Raw genomic sequence first — 14,965 nt, 5'->3', positions numbered from 1 at the left:
CATACACCTTGACTATAGCTCTAAGACAACTTTAATGGACTTGAGTCTTGCCTTAGAGTGGAGAATTAGGAGTACTTATGGCAGAAGTTAAAGTTTTTTGAGGAAATGTTAGAAGGAAAGGGGAGACAAAGTTTGGAAAGCCTCGTGTGATAGTCTCTTTGGAATATTAAGAATGGAGAAAGGTCAAAGATTTCCCAATCTGACTCGTAAAGAAGTCACACATGAAGAGGTCCAATCCTATGAATGCATCCAAACATAAGTTTCTTTGATTTCTCAATTATAAATTATGAATGCCCAAATGAACAAGAGAAGAAAATGCATGCAAATTCAAAATAGAGATTCTTAAGAGACAATATCAAAAGAAAACATGAAAATCAAACACCAAAAAGACGAGTGTGTTGATGCTTATGAAAGTTCAGTTCATATAAAAAAAAGTAATGAAAATGTAGGAAAAAGATATAGAAACCCTTCTAAGGATATGCAAGACAAAATTGATGCAATGAGAGGGAAGGGAAATGGTCAAGATCCATGAAGAAAAAAAGGGTTTGGAGACAAATGATCTTGCTTAAGAAAAAAAAATAGAACATGTGCAAGAAGACCTAATTAAGACATACCTGAAAGCAAACAAATGGTGGAATTTGGCTAAAGACATCTCTTACTTGTACATGGTGGAAAATCAAAATGAAGAGTGATGCTTTAAAGAAATTAACAAGTTGACGTTAGAGTGAGACAAATTAAAATATGATGTTAAGAAGTTTCATTCGATTTTTGTGCACTATCACAAAAAGATAAAGGAAGGAATAAAGACATGTAAAGATATGTCTAATTGTGTAAAAAAAAAAAAAAAACAACAAACTTGAAATCACATGTCCATGAAGCAAAAGAAGAAATCAACTTAAATCCTGAAATGAAGCTTTCTTAGAAGATCTTTAAGCTCGTGAAATATTGTCAGAGTTTAACTACGAGTCTCATGTAAAGTGCAACAATGCAATTCTTATAATCCATTATGAACAAATGATGTATTTCAAAATTAGAAGTGAAATAAATGATATCACATTTCGCTTGATATGAAATTTGTTTTAGACATAATGTATTGAGGGGAGAATTCTTTTTTAGATAATTATCAGCCACATTTTATTTTGAGATGATTGGTCATTGTTTCAAAATGTAGGTCATATCATGTATTATTGGTAAATGAAACTTTATTTATCTATTGAGGAATGAATATTCCATCAAACTAACTTTCAACCACTTAATGACCTAAGGAGTATTGCCTCTGGTACCTATACAAGGGGAACCGCCTCCAATATTGAACACAAAAATAATTTTTCCAAAATTTTGTTTCTTTTTTCTTTTTCTTTTATACTCGTGAAGTCTTCTATGCACCAAGAGTATTATATATATATATATATAAATGTTTCATCGACATCTTTATAAGACACATTCCTTGCCTAGGATCATGGATGAGATAGAATAATGTAATGAGGAACTAAGGAGTGACATCAATTAGTTAAAAGAATAGATAACACAAATTCTGGAACCATTACTCTACCAGCACAAGGGCACATCAATAATCATATCACTTTGAGTCTCTATTCGAAAAGTCTTTGTTCTTCCTAGGGTGGCTGGTTCTAGAACTTATCTATTCAAGGAGAAAAGGAGGTACCTATAAAAAGTGTTTCGATACTCAAGTCAATCTTTAGTTCCAAACAATTTCAGATAATTAATGTTGTAATAAATGCTAAAAATGTACCTTCTGTCTCCTAACTTGACATTATTTATACTAACCTTATTGGGCTTAGACCCATGCGGTAGGCTCAACAATACTTCATTGAATTCTTCCTTTGTATATATGTGTTGGGATTGTTCGAGCTAATATTTATAAGAATCACTTGAAAAGTACAAAGATAGAAAGGTAACCATGACAAAAGACGCCTCCCAAAAATATAAAAAAAAAATTTGAGTGAGTTGAAGAAATGCACATAGTCGAGAACTACTCGAAGATCAGAAGATGGAGGGGGAGGTTACCAATGACTATGAACATTTAAGAAGTTACGTCAGAGTCTCATGGTAGTTACCAAATAGACAAGCACTGATCGCCCCTGAAGAGCTATTTAGAGAGTCGAACAAAGAAACGTGTGACAAGCGGTTACTCACAGTTAAAAGCATTAGGAGAAGTTACTCAAACTGCGTAGTGGGAGAGTAGTTATGCTGACCACGATGGACTTTACCATGAAGCCGCTCCTCAAACAAAATCTATAAATAGAAGAGGCCAATCTCACTTAAAGGGGTTGGAAAAATCATACTTTCACTTTCACAAGCACTCACTGCCTGTGCATATGGCTTCCATGCACAGGATTGCTGGGTATGACTTCTTGGCCACATTTTTCTTCTTTGTCTAGGACTGTTTTAGTTTAGTATAGCTTAGTTTCATAGTTTATTTTCTTCTTAAGATTGTTATATATTGTAACTTGACAATTATGTGAACTAGACAATGATTTGTATCGTTAATGTATGTGTTATCCACTCAATCTATTTGAATGTTTGCCTGCCATAAACTAAAATCTCAACAAACAATATGTTATGGGGACTCTAAATTGCATGAGGTGACAACTTGTGTTGGGAGGTGGAGGGAGCAAATGAACGAGCGAGAAGGGTCATGTTTGTGTTAGAATGATGCAAAGCTTTTAAAATCAGTTATTCATAACCGATTTTAAAAGCCAAAGATAACAAATTTTAAGAAGCCTATTTGCAAAAGTGGGAATGGTTTGCAGATTTTGAATAACTAAAATGGATGAAACTAATAAGAAAGAAATTACAACCCAAGAAGTAATAAATACTTGGGCATGTACTTGGAAAATCCCTATTTGCCAATAGAAATGTTGACTTACATCAACAGCAGATATAACATGTAATCTTTTGAATGTGTTAATAGAACTTAATAAAACATTCATATATATATATATATACACACACATATATATATACATACATATATATATATACACACACACACACACATATATATATATACATACATATCTGTTGTGGATATAATGAATCAATCACAAAAAGAGAAAATATCCTATCAATATGACTAACCCATGATACTAGCTAGTAACAACTTGAATGATAATTCAACAACTGACAAGTGAGCATTGATAGATCAATTTTTGTATATCTTTCTAAGTATTATTTTTGGTTTATTTGACTTTTATTAATATCATAATATGATATATTAATTTTGATTTATTCTAGTGAGTCATTTTGGTCTTAGTTGTAAATTCTAGTTAATTTTTAAATTTTTTCTATTTTGACATTATTTCTTGTGCAGACCATATATAGAGCTCCTGGCATCAAATTTAGGCATTCTTGGTATCCTTAGAAAGTTAAGAGAGGGTTCTACAACTTCTCTGTTGGGAGAAAAGGTCAATTCAGATGTTAAGTGACCCAAAAGTGTGTTGCAAAGTTGTAGCCCTGCATAATATTTTTTTTTTTAAATGTAATGTTAGGATTTGTTTAGGATGTAATTAATTGATTTAGTGGGTCGAGTCTTATAAATATTCTGATTAGACATATTTCTCTATTAATAGTTATTGTGAAACTTGTTAAGTATATTTTACACTAATTTTTCATATTTTAGAGTTGCTTCCTTTACAAGTTTCTCTAAATTTTCTCTTCTCTCTCTTTTTTCTCTTGGGATTTTCTCTTTACATTTTTATACACAAAGGAATTTCAGTGTCTTGATGAAGATGTGCACCTAGTTCATTAATCGATTCTAGGTTTCAAGAACTACGATAAAATTCGAGTTTATGATCTTTTTACCTAACGAATTTTCTTTGTCTTCTTCGTTCTAGATCCATTTTCCATTCTTCATGATTATGAATTTTGTTTTAATGGATATGGATCAGATTTGAAGATTAGTTTTAGATCTAGATCTAAACCAAAAATAACTTAAATCGCCTAAATCAATTGTTCATCGTTCTTGAATTTCAAGAAAATTGTGAGATCGCGATTGCATTTCATGTTTTTATGAAATTCAATAGATCTACATTTAGATTATGTTTATGTTGATTTAAGTTGATTGAATTTGGATTATAATTTGAACCGTGAAAATTTTACCACAATGATTAAAATATTGAATCGATGTAATTTCTGATTGAATTTTTTATTTGTCTTTGTAATATTCTAATTTTTCTTTGTTATAATTACATGATAATTTTGGATCCAATTGGCTTGTGTCTTTGAGAAGAGTGACCTAGGTTGTTTCCTATATTACAAATCTTTGGAAAAAAATCTAGTTTATGTTTGATAGTGACTCGACAACGCTATCAAGCATGAAACTCTTAATAGTCGTTAAGGCACCTTCTACTCTTTGACTTGCACAGCTGCATAGGTACAAAGCATGTATAAGTTTTAGTAGAGTGTTAGGAGACATACAAATCTATAACCCTAACAACTATAAAAATTTGCATAAGGAACAAATTACACAAATATGTGCAAAAAAAATTATAACCTATGGTAAAACCAAACAAAATCATATTTACAAGAATAAGGATATTTACAATAGAATAACATTCAAGAGGTGTAAAATGAATATGTGGAGAAAAGATAGAAACTAGAAAGGGGGTTGAATAGTGTATATAAAAAATTCATATGTTTGCAAGTAAGGTAGTATCTATAACAAATGAAAGGTTAGAAAGAGTAATCAATGAACACAAGAAGTTTTTATACTGGTTCACCTCAACCACCGAGACTACATCTAGTTCTCAATCCAACCAAATTGAGTTCCACTAACTTTCAATAAAGTTACAAGTATTCTTTCACCAAGCCATTTCTGTCTCAACATAAGTATTCTTTGACTAGCATCTTCAAGCCATTTCTCTAGTGTTCTTTTTACAAATAAGTCTCTTTAAGCTTAACTCCAAATATTTTTTTAAAGTGAAGTCTCTCTAGGCTCTACCTTATAACAATGGTCATGAAAGTATTACAAAGTTGCAATTGTCGTCTCTTTTAGACGTGATTACAATGAATATTCAAGTACAATAAAACACTTGAAGAAGATATTATTGAGTTGTATATTTTTCTTTGTATCTCAAAATCTTCTTAATGTCTCTCTTTTTCTCGAGTTCTGGAGCTTCTTATATAGTAGTTTCAAAAGAAATGACCATTGCAGCTTCTTGAGTCTGACTCATAAAACTATTTCATCGTATTCTTTCATCTAATCTAGAGAGAGAAAGTATTTGTTGGTGCATTAAATGCTTCAATTAATGTCTTTCACCTAACCATACTCCTTATCTTTTGATAGATCAAACTACTTAGAGCATCTGCAATGGGAGTTGCTTATAAGAAACTCCCTGTGCCACATCACTGTCATATCTGTAATGTAAAAAAAAATGCGGCTAATTTAGTAGCCAGAACGGGTCGTTCCCAATTTGGAACGGGCCGTTCCAAGCTATTGAATTAGCTTGTGAAACGTAGTTGAGAACGGGCCGTTTTGGTTGGAGAACGGGCCGTTTTGGTTGGAGAACAGGCCGTTCTAGATGGAGTACGGGCCGTTCTGGATGGAGAACGGGCCGTTCTAGATGAGTTCTAGAACGGGCCGTTCTGCATGAAAATTTTGTACGTGATGAGGGGGTGCAGAACGGGCTGTTCCGGATTTGGTACAGGCCGTTCTGGCCACTCCGAAAAGTCTATAAATAGGGGTTAGGGGCCTTCAGGAAAATGTGAGCTTTTAGAGAGAAGTTTTAGAGAGAAGGTCTCTGGGTCAGTGAGCTCCTTTCTCTCCCAAATTTCTCTGTTTGACTCCTTTTCTCCTTTAGACCACTAATTCCTTCTGGCTTTTCTTGAAATTCAGATTAGAAAGCTTGCTTTGGGAGGATTGAAGTTTCAGGTTGAGCTTTGGAAGGGAATTCTATTTCGTCACAGTTCTTGGCTATTCTGAGCCAATCTTCATGTGAGGGAAGCTAGAGTGTAGAATGATTAAGTTGTTGGATGTGGATTGAGTAGTTGTTAACTTAAGTTGTTCATATGTTGTGAGTTGATAATATGTGATATGTTGTTAAAGTTGCTATATGTGGTAAAACTAAGTTGTTTTTACGTTGTTTATTGTTGAATTATTAATAAGTTGAGATGTATAAGTTGAAGTAGTTTATTGATGTAAAAGTTGTTTAAAGTTGTATAAGTTGCCTATTGTTGAAAGATGCTTATTGTTGTAAGTTGCCTCTTGTTGTAAGATATCTATAGTTGTATTGTTGTGAGTTGCTATAAAGTTGTAAGTCGTCTATTGCTGTAAAGTTGTAAGTCCTCTATTGCTGAAAAGTTGTATGTTGTTTAAGTTGTTATGCTTATTAAGTTGTGAGTTGATTGTGTTGTTCAAGTTGAAAGTTGTTGAGCTGATATATGTTGTTGATTTATAAGCTGATTAAACTGTGATGATAAGTTGTTGATCACTAAGACTAGGGGAGATGTTTTCGAAGTTGCTCATCCCATTGTGTGGAGTGAGATAGTTGTGGTGCTCAGAGAGCCCAATTTGTTGAAAAACCCTCCTTGGAAAGTTTTCCCTTGGAGTGGATGTTATATTGTTCTCCTCTAGGACTTAGTTGATCCCGTGTGTGGGCAAGGTCGAGGCACACATGTACAAAGCAACCACAGTATAGGGGCCAGGCCGAGCTATACTGATTACAAGCGGCCAGAAGTTGAGATACATAGTACTAAGGTGATAAGTTGAAAGTTATTTTAAAGTTGAAATTTGTTTTTAAAGTTGAATCCCTTAGTACTGTGTGGGCGACATGGAAATAGTTGATCCATGTCATGGTTGAATGACCAATTTGAGTAAGGTATCTAGTTAGAGATGCAGTCTTTGAGTAGATACTGGAGGGTGCGTGGTACTTGGAGGACAGTGGGTGGGCTAACTCCACATGTGGATTGGTGAAGCTATCCAAAGCCGTGGTAGGCTCGTACCCAAACCCTTCTGTCCTGACAGTAGTACTGGACCTCCGAGTCTAAGTGGCACACCTGAGCAATCGCCTATTGTTGTCTATACCCGGTCCTCTTCGGAGTTCCTAACTTTGTACTATACCTGACCTGGTGGAGATAGGTCAAACATTGGATTCGGTAGGGTTTATGCCACCTAGACTGCTCAACCTCAGTTGTTGGAGATCTCCCAGTTGTATATGTGTGACGACGCATTAAATATTAAGTTGTATATTGTTGTTGTTGTTGTTATATTAAAGTTGCTTCTAAGTTGTATGAATGAGTTGGGTTTTTATGTTGAATTGTATAGTTGTTTGTGGTGATGATTGTTATACATTTATTGCATGATTGTTAATATGATGAAATGTGTGGTGTCTTGCTTCATGATTGATTTTGAACACTAGCTTACCCTCCTGTTTCCATGTGGAAGGACTGCGATGATCATACCTTTTATGAGAGCAGGTCAGGGCCAACTTGGAGTTGAGGTGACCGCTGCGAGACGAGGAGTTTTGATCCTCGTGTTAGAGTTATCACCTTGGGTAGCCGTTTGTGCTTGACCGACACTAGGAAATAGTATTTTTGGATAACTGTATAAATACCTAATACTTAAAAATTTAATGATTCATATATATTTTTCATGTTTATGTATTTATAAGCTATCCAACTTTATTATTTATCTTAGTTCACTATTCTTAGTGCGATTCCACTAAGTGTAGGGACCACGGTGGGTCGTTACACTTTTATGGTATCAGAGCCGGTCGAGTCTTTTGGGATACTCTGTGGGGAGTGATCCTTCTAGGTTTCTGTTGTGTCATATCTCTGATATGTGTTAGTATTGGTGAGTTGTAGTGGTGAAGTGTTAGTAAAAGAATGTTTGAATTCTTTTAGTGTGGTGAGGCCTCAGTTTGATCAGATCGCTAGGGCTATGGAGATGTTGGCCATGATGATGTAGCAGCAAAGTGCTCACTTTGCTCAGATGGAGGCGGGTATGACTGCGGTTGAGGAAGTTAGACCGGTGGTCTCTCAAGATGAGAGAAATTTAGCAGAGTTCAGGAGATGTTAGCCTCCTCAGTTCAAGGGGGATTCAGATCTCGATGTGATAGATTTGTGGTTGTGTGAGATGAGAAGATCTTCAGTGGGCGAGGAGAGGAAGTCGGCCTATGCAGTATACATGCTAGTGGGCGAGATTGTGTACTGGTGGAGAGGCACCAGGCAGATGATAGAGAGCAGAGGTGTGGTTGTAGATTGGGATTTCTTCAAGAGAGTTTTATTGGAGAAGTATTTCTCGGACAGTGTTAGATATGCTAAGGAGGCTGAGTTCATGAGACTACAGCAAGGGAGCATGTATGTTCCAGATTATGCTACGAGGATTTGAGCATCTGGCTCGTTTCTACTCTCAGGTCGTATCTGAGGCTTGGAGATGTAGGGAGTTGTAGAGGGGTTGAGGCATGAGATGAAGAGGCTCATAGTCCCTATGTTCATAGTGGAGTTTCCTACCTTGGTTGAGAAGGTAAAGACTGTTGAGAGATTGGAAGGTGGTGGTAGCAGCGGTAAGGTTGCTAGAGTTCAGGAGGGATCATCCGGATCTAAGAGGGGAGGACAGTAGAGGGGATCCTATGTCATGCCTGTTCAGTCTCAAAGAGGTGCTATTAGTAGGGGACCTCATCCTGTTACTCCTTAGAGTGGAGCACAGTCAATGCAGTGTTACAAATGTGGAGAAGCCCACATGGTTAGAGATTGTTCCCACCGGGGAATGTTTTCTTCAGATGTGGTAGGCCAGGCCACATCTCTAGAGATTGTCAGACACTTCCGACTTCATCTGGAATGCCCCGAGGCTAGTCAAGCCTACAGTTGCGGGGAAAGTGTTTGCTTTATCAAGTGTAGAGACTTCCACTTCATCAGATTTGGTGAAGAGGGAAGGGAAAGCAGCAGGTGAGGATGTTTTGTTCCTGTTTGATTCTAGTGCCACATATTCATTTATTTCTGTTGATTGTGTGGGAAGATTGGGTTGTCGGTGTCTGCATGGCACGTTGATTTGTATGTAACTACTATGGCTTCAATTTTCTTTGGTGACATTGGAGATGTATGTGAGATGCCCGATAGGGGTGTTTGGTAGGAGGTTCTAAGTGAACCTAATTGTGTTGCTCAGGGTAGATATTGACATAATCTTAGGGATGGATTGGTTATCTGCCCATCACATTCTTATAGATTGTGCTCGAAGAGAGTTGGTATTTCCTTAGTTAGAGGATGAGGTGTTGTTGTCAGCGGGTCAAGCTGAGTAGTTGATGAGAGATGAAGCTGAGTACTTCATGTTGTTTGTCATTTTGAGTGTTGAGGCGAAGAGGGCCATCACTAGGATTAGGTTGTCAGTGAGTTTTCTAAGGTGTTCCCAGATGATGTGTCGGGATTGCCACTTATGCGTGATGTTGTGTTTAGCATTGACCTGGTACTGGGTGCAAGACCAGTATTAGTGGCTTCTTATAGGATGGTTCAAGCTGAGTTGGTAGAGTTGAAGAAATAGATTGAGGATTTGTTGGAGAAACAGATGGTGAGGTCCTATGTTTCTCCTTGGGGTGCCCCGGTATTGTTAGTGAAGAAGAAGGATGGTGGGGCCGTTTGTGTGTTGATTATTGGCAACTGAATGAGTTGACGATAAGGAATAAGTATCCACTTTCGAGGATTGATGATTTGATGGATCAGCTGAGGGGAGCTTCGGTGTTTTGATGATTGATTTGAGATCTGGATACCATCAGATTAGGGTAAAGGAGAGTGACATACCAAAGACTATTTTCAGGACTAGGTATGGTCACTGTGAGTACATAGTGATGTGTTTCGGTGTCACTAATGCTCCAACAGTGTTTATGGATTACATGAACAGGATTTTCAGGTCATTCTTGGACAGGTTTGTGGTGGTCTTCATTGATGTATTCTAGATCTTTGGAGGATCACCGTGAGCATCTGAGGTTGGTTCAGAGGTGCTAAGGGAGATGTAGTTGTATGTTAAGCTGTCTAAATGTGAGTTTTGGTTGTCTGAGGTGAGGTTTTTGGGGTATGTGATATTGATAGAGGGGATTGCAGTGGATCCAGCCAAGGTGGAGGCTGTGATTCAGTGGGAGCGTCTGAGGACTGTTACGGAGATTAGGAGTTTTGTTGGGTTAACGGGTTACTATCAGAGATTCATAGAGAGTTTCTCTCGAATAGTAATGCCTTTTGACTTAACTGACTCGGAAGGATCAATTTTTTTGTTTGGATGGACGCTTGTGAGCAGAGTTTTCAGGAATTGAAGGGGTGATTGACTACTTTTCCAATTTTAGTGTTACCTGACACTGATGAGTATTTTGATGTGTTCTGTGATGTTTCTCACCAGGGGTTGGGTTGTGGGTTGATGCAGGAAGGGAGAGTAGTAGCATATGTTTCAAGGAAACTTAAGACTTATGAGAGGAATTATCCTACCCATGATTTGGAGCTTGCAGCTGTGGTGTTTGCTTTGAAGTCGTGGAAGCACTATCTATATGGTGCAAGATTTAGTGTATTCAGTGATCACAAGAGTTGAAGTACCTGTTTGATTAGAAGGATCTGAATAAGGGAGAGGAGGTGGATGGAATTCCTAAAGGACTTTGATTTCCAGTTGATGTATCATCCTGGGAAGGCGAGTGTGGTAGCAGATGTGTTGATTAAGAAATTCATTCATATGTCGACTATGATGATTAGGGAGTTGGAACTGATTGAATAGTTCAGAGATTTGAGACTTGAGGTGGAGGTTGTTCAAGATCACATTAGTTGTGGTATGATCACCATAACTAATGAGTTCTTGAGACAGGTGAGAACTAAGCAATTACAGGATCCATAGTTGTTGAGAATTTTGGGATTGCTTGGTACTAAGAGGGCAACTGATTTTGAGCTTAGTGCTTTGAGTTTAGTGTTGATGGAGATTCCCGAGTGGAAGTGTGATAGTGTCACTAAGGACTTTGTGGTTGGGTTGCCTAGGACAGCTAGGAATAGTGACTCTATCTGGGTGATTGTTGATAAGTTGACAAAGTGTGCGCACTTTCTTCCTGTCAAGAGGTGGTCCTTGGAGAGGCTTGCACAGTTGTATATTAGAGAGATAGTACGGTTGCATGGAGTGCCTTCCAGTATTATCTCTAACAGAGATCCAAGGTTTACTTCCAGGTTGGCAAACTCTGTATCAGGCTTTAGGGACGAGGTTGAGGTTGACCTCCGCTTATCATCCTCAGACAGATGGTCAGTCGTAGAGGATAATTCAGTCATTGGAGGATCTCTTGAGATCTTGTGTGTTAGATCATCTGGGTAGCTGGGAGGAGGTGTTACCATTGGTAGAGTTTACTTATAATAACAGTTATCATTTGAGTATTGGCATGGCGCCTTTTGAGGTTTTGTATGGCGGAGGTGTAGGACTCCATTATGTTGGTATCAGGAAAGTGAGTCAGTAATGGTTGGTCCAGAGTTAGTTCTTTAGACTACTGAGATGGTGAGATAGATTCAGGAAAGGTTGAGGGCTACCCAGAGTTGATGAAAGTCATATGTTGATAGGAGGAGGAAACCTCTAGAATTTAAAGAGGGAGAGCATGTGATTCACGTTTCACAGTTGAGGAACTACATCAGAGACCTGAGTCAAGTGGTAGAGTTGGATGAGATGCAAGTTAGAGAGAACTTTACCTATGAGAAGAGACCGGTAGCTGTGGTTAATCACAAGTTGAAGAAGCTTCGTGGCAAGTCCATCAGCTTAGTGAAGATTCTTTGGGATGCAGCTACTGGTGAGGCTACCTAGGAGGTGGAGAGTCAGTTCAAGGAAGAGTATCCATTTCTCTTTTCAGGTAAGCCTATTTTCGGGGACGAAAATTCCTATTTGTTGGGGAGTATTGTAACGTAAAAAAAAAATGTGGCTGATTTAATAGCCAGAACGGGCCGTTCCAAGCTATTGAATTAGCCTGTGAAACGTAGTTGAGAACGGGCCGTTCTAGTTGGAGAACGGGCCGTTCTAGATGGAGTACGGGCCGTTCTGGAGGGGAGTACGGGCTATTCTGGATGGAGAACGGGCCGTTCTGGATGAGTTCTAGAACGGGCCGTTCTGATTTCAGAACGGGCCGTTCTGCATGAAAATTTTGTACGTGATGAGGGGGTGCAAAACGGGCCGTTCCGGATTCGGTACAGGTCGTCTGGCCACTCCGAAAAGTCTATAAATAGGGGTTAGGGGCCTTCAGGAAAATGTGAGTTTTTAGAGAGAAGTTTTAGAGAGAAGGTCTCTGGGTTAGTGAGCTCCTTTTTCTCCCAAATTTCTCTGTTTGACTCCTTTTCTCCTCTAGACCACTAATGCCTTTTGGCTTTTCTTGAAATTCAGATTAGAAAGCTTGCTTTGGGAGGATTGAAGTTCCGGGTTGAGCTTTGGAAGGAAATTCTATTTCGTCACAGTTGTTGGCTATTCTGAGCCAATCTTCAGGTGAGGGAAGCTAGAGTGTAGAATGATTAAGTTGTTGGATGTGGATTGAGTAGTTGTTAACTTAAGTTGTTCATATGTTGTGTGTTGATAATATGTGATACATTGTTAAAGTTGCTATATGTGGTAAAACTAAGTTGTTTTTATGTTGTTTATTGTTGAATTATTAATAAGTTGAGATGTATAAGTTGAAGTAGTTTATTGATGTAAAAGTTGTTTAAAGTTGTATAAGTTGCCTATTGTTGAAAGATGCTTATTGTTGTAAGTTGCCTCTTGTTGTAAGATGTCTATAGTTGTATTGTTGTGAGTTGCTATAAAGTTGTAAGTCGTCTATTGTTGTAAAGTTGTAAGTCCTCTATTGCTGAAAAGTTGTATGTTGTTTAAGTTGTTAGGCTTATTAAGTTGTGAGTTGATTGTGTTGTTCAAGTTGAAAGTTGTTGAGCTGATATATGTTGTTGATTTATAAGCTGATTAAACTGTGATGATAAGTTGTTGATCACTAAGACTAGGGGAGATGTTTTCGAAGTTGCTCATCCCATTGTGTGGAGTGAGATAGTTGTGGTGCTCAGAGAGCCCAATTTGTTGAAAAACCCTCTTTGGGAAGTTGTCCCTTGGAGTGGATGTTATATTGTTCTCCTCTAGGACTTAGTTGATCCCGTGTGTGGGCAAGGTCGAGGCACACGTGTACAAAGCGACCACAGTATAGGGGCCAGGCCGAGCTATACTGATTACAAGCGGCCAGAAGTTGAGATACATAGTACTAAGGTGATAAGTTGAAAGTTGTTTTAAAGTTGAATCCCTTAGTACTATGTGGGCGACATGGAAATAGTCGATCCATGTCATGGTTGAATGACCAATTTGAGTAAGGTATCTAGTTAGAGATGCAGTCTTTGACTAGATACTGGAGGGTGCGTGGTACTTGGAGGACAGTGGGTGGGCTAACTCCACATGTGGATTGGTGAAGCTAGCCAAGGCCGTGGTAGGATCATACCCAAACCCTTCTGTCCTGACAGTAGTACTGGACCTCCGAGTCTAAGTGGCATACCTGAGCAATCGCCTATTGTTGTCTATACCTGGTTCTCTTCGGAGTTCCTAACGTTGTACTATACCTGACCTGGTGGAGATAGGTCAAACGTTGGATTCGGTAGGGTTTATGCCACCTAGACTGCTCAACCTCAGTTGTTGGAGATCTCCCAATTGTATATGCGTGACGACGCATTAAATATTAAGTTGTATATTGTTGTTGTTGTTGTTATATTAAAGTTGCTTCTAAGTTGTATGAATGAGTTGGGTTTTTATGTTGAATTGTATAGTTGTTTGTGGTGATGATTGTTATACATTTATTGCATGATTGTTAATATGATGAAATGTGTGGTGTCTTGCTTCATGATTGATTTTGAACTCTAGCTTACCCTCTTGTTTCCATGTGGATGGACTGCGATGATCATACCTTGTATGAGAGCAGGTCAGGGCTAGCTTGGAGTTGAGGTGACCGCTGCGAGACGAGGAGTTTTGATCCTCGTGTTAGAGTTATCACCTTAGGTAGCCGTTTATGCTTGACCGGCACTAGGAGATAGTATTTTTGGATAACTGTATAAATACCTAATACTTAAAAATTTAATGATTCATATATTTTTCATATTTATGTATTTATAAGCTATCCAACTTTATTATTTATCTTAGTTCACTATTCTTAGTGCGATTCCACTAAGTGTAGAGACCACGGTAGGTCGTTACAATATCAGTTCTGGTTCACTTTATGGGTTGCTTAAATTTTAGCAAAGTTGCTTCTACAAGAAACTTTGCTAAAATTTAAGCAACCCATAAAATAAAGTAGAGTAGCAAAATAAAGTTAGTGTGCAGCGAGGATGTAGTCTTTTTCCTATGCCCTTTCCATGAAATATGGGATCTTTGGCCTTTGTTCTAATGCTCTACATCCTTTTATACACCTTTAATAGAATGTGAGTTCCAAGACAACAACTTTCAATCTGTTAAGGTATAGAACATTCATTTGAAAATTTAAGCTCGTCAGTCATAATAAATAATAAACGTTAAGAACATAATAGACAATTGTATACTTCATCTGATTTTTTTCATCTTACAAATGTTATTTCGTGTTACAAAGTCTAAAACAATGACTTTTTTAAAATGTTTTCTTGTTAAAAGACTTGATATTTGTTATCATTAAAATTTATGAAAAAATACAGGATTTAAAATCGTTTTTTGACTTAAGAGAATATTTATCAAGTTACAATTTTATATAATTAATTATGTGAGGTTTAACTCTCAAAATGTTTCCCTTGAAGTCACAATTTATTGCAATTGGAATTATAATGAAAATGATGCAAACATGTTTTTAATAAAACTATCACCAATATTTTATTTTAAGAAAAATACTTTAGAAAACCCTTTAAAGAATAATAATTTTTAAAAGAGTTTGATTTGAAAGTCAATTACATCTAACAAATATATTAATAAACTGTAACATCTTTTAAGAATAATATCTTTGATTAATTACATAAAATTATTAAGTTT

Source organism: Cajanus cajan, chromosome 2 (genome assembly GCF_000230855.2).
Source record: "Cajanus cajan strain Asha chromosome 2, NIPB_CcT2T_4, whole genome shotgun sequence".
Classification (NCBI taxonomy): domain Eukaryota; kingdom Viridiplantae; phylum Streptophyta; class Magnoliopsida; order Fabales; family Fabaceae; genus Cajanus; species Cajanus cajan.
Note: the sequence above shows the minus strand (reverse complement) of the source record.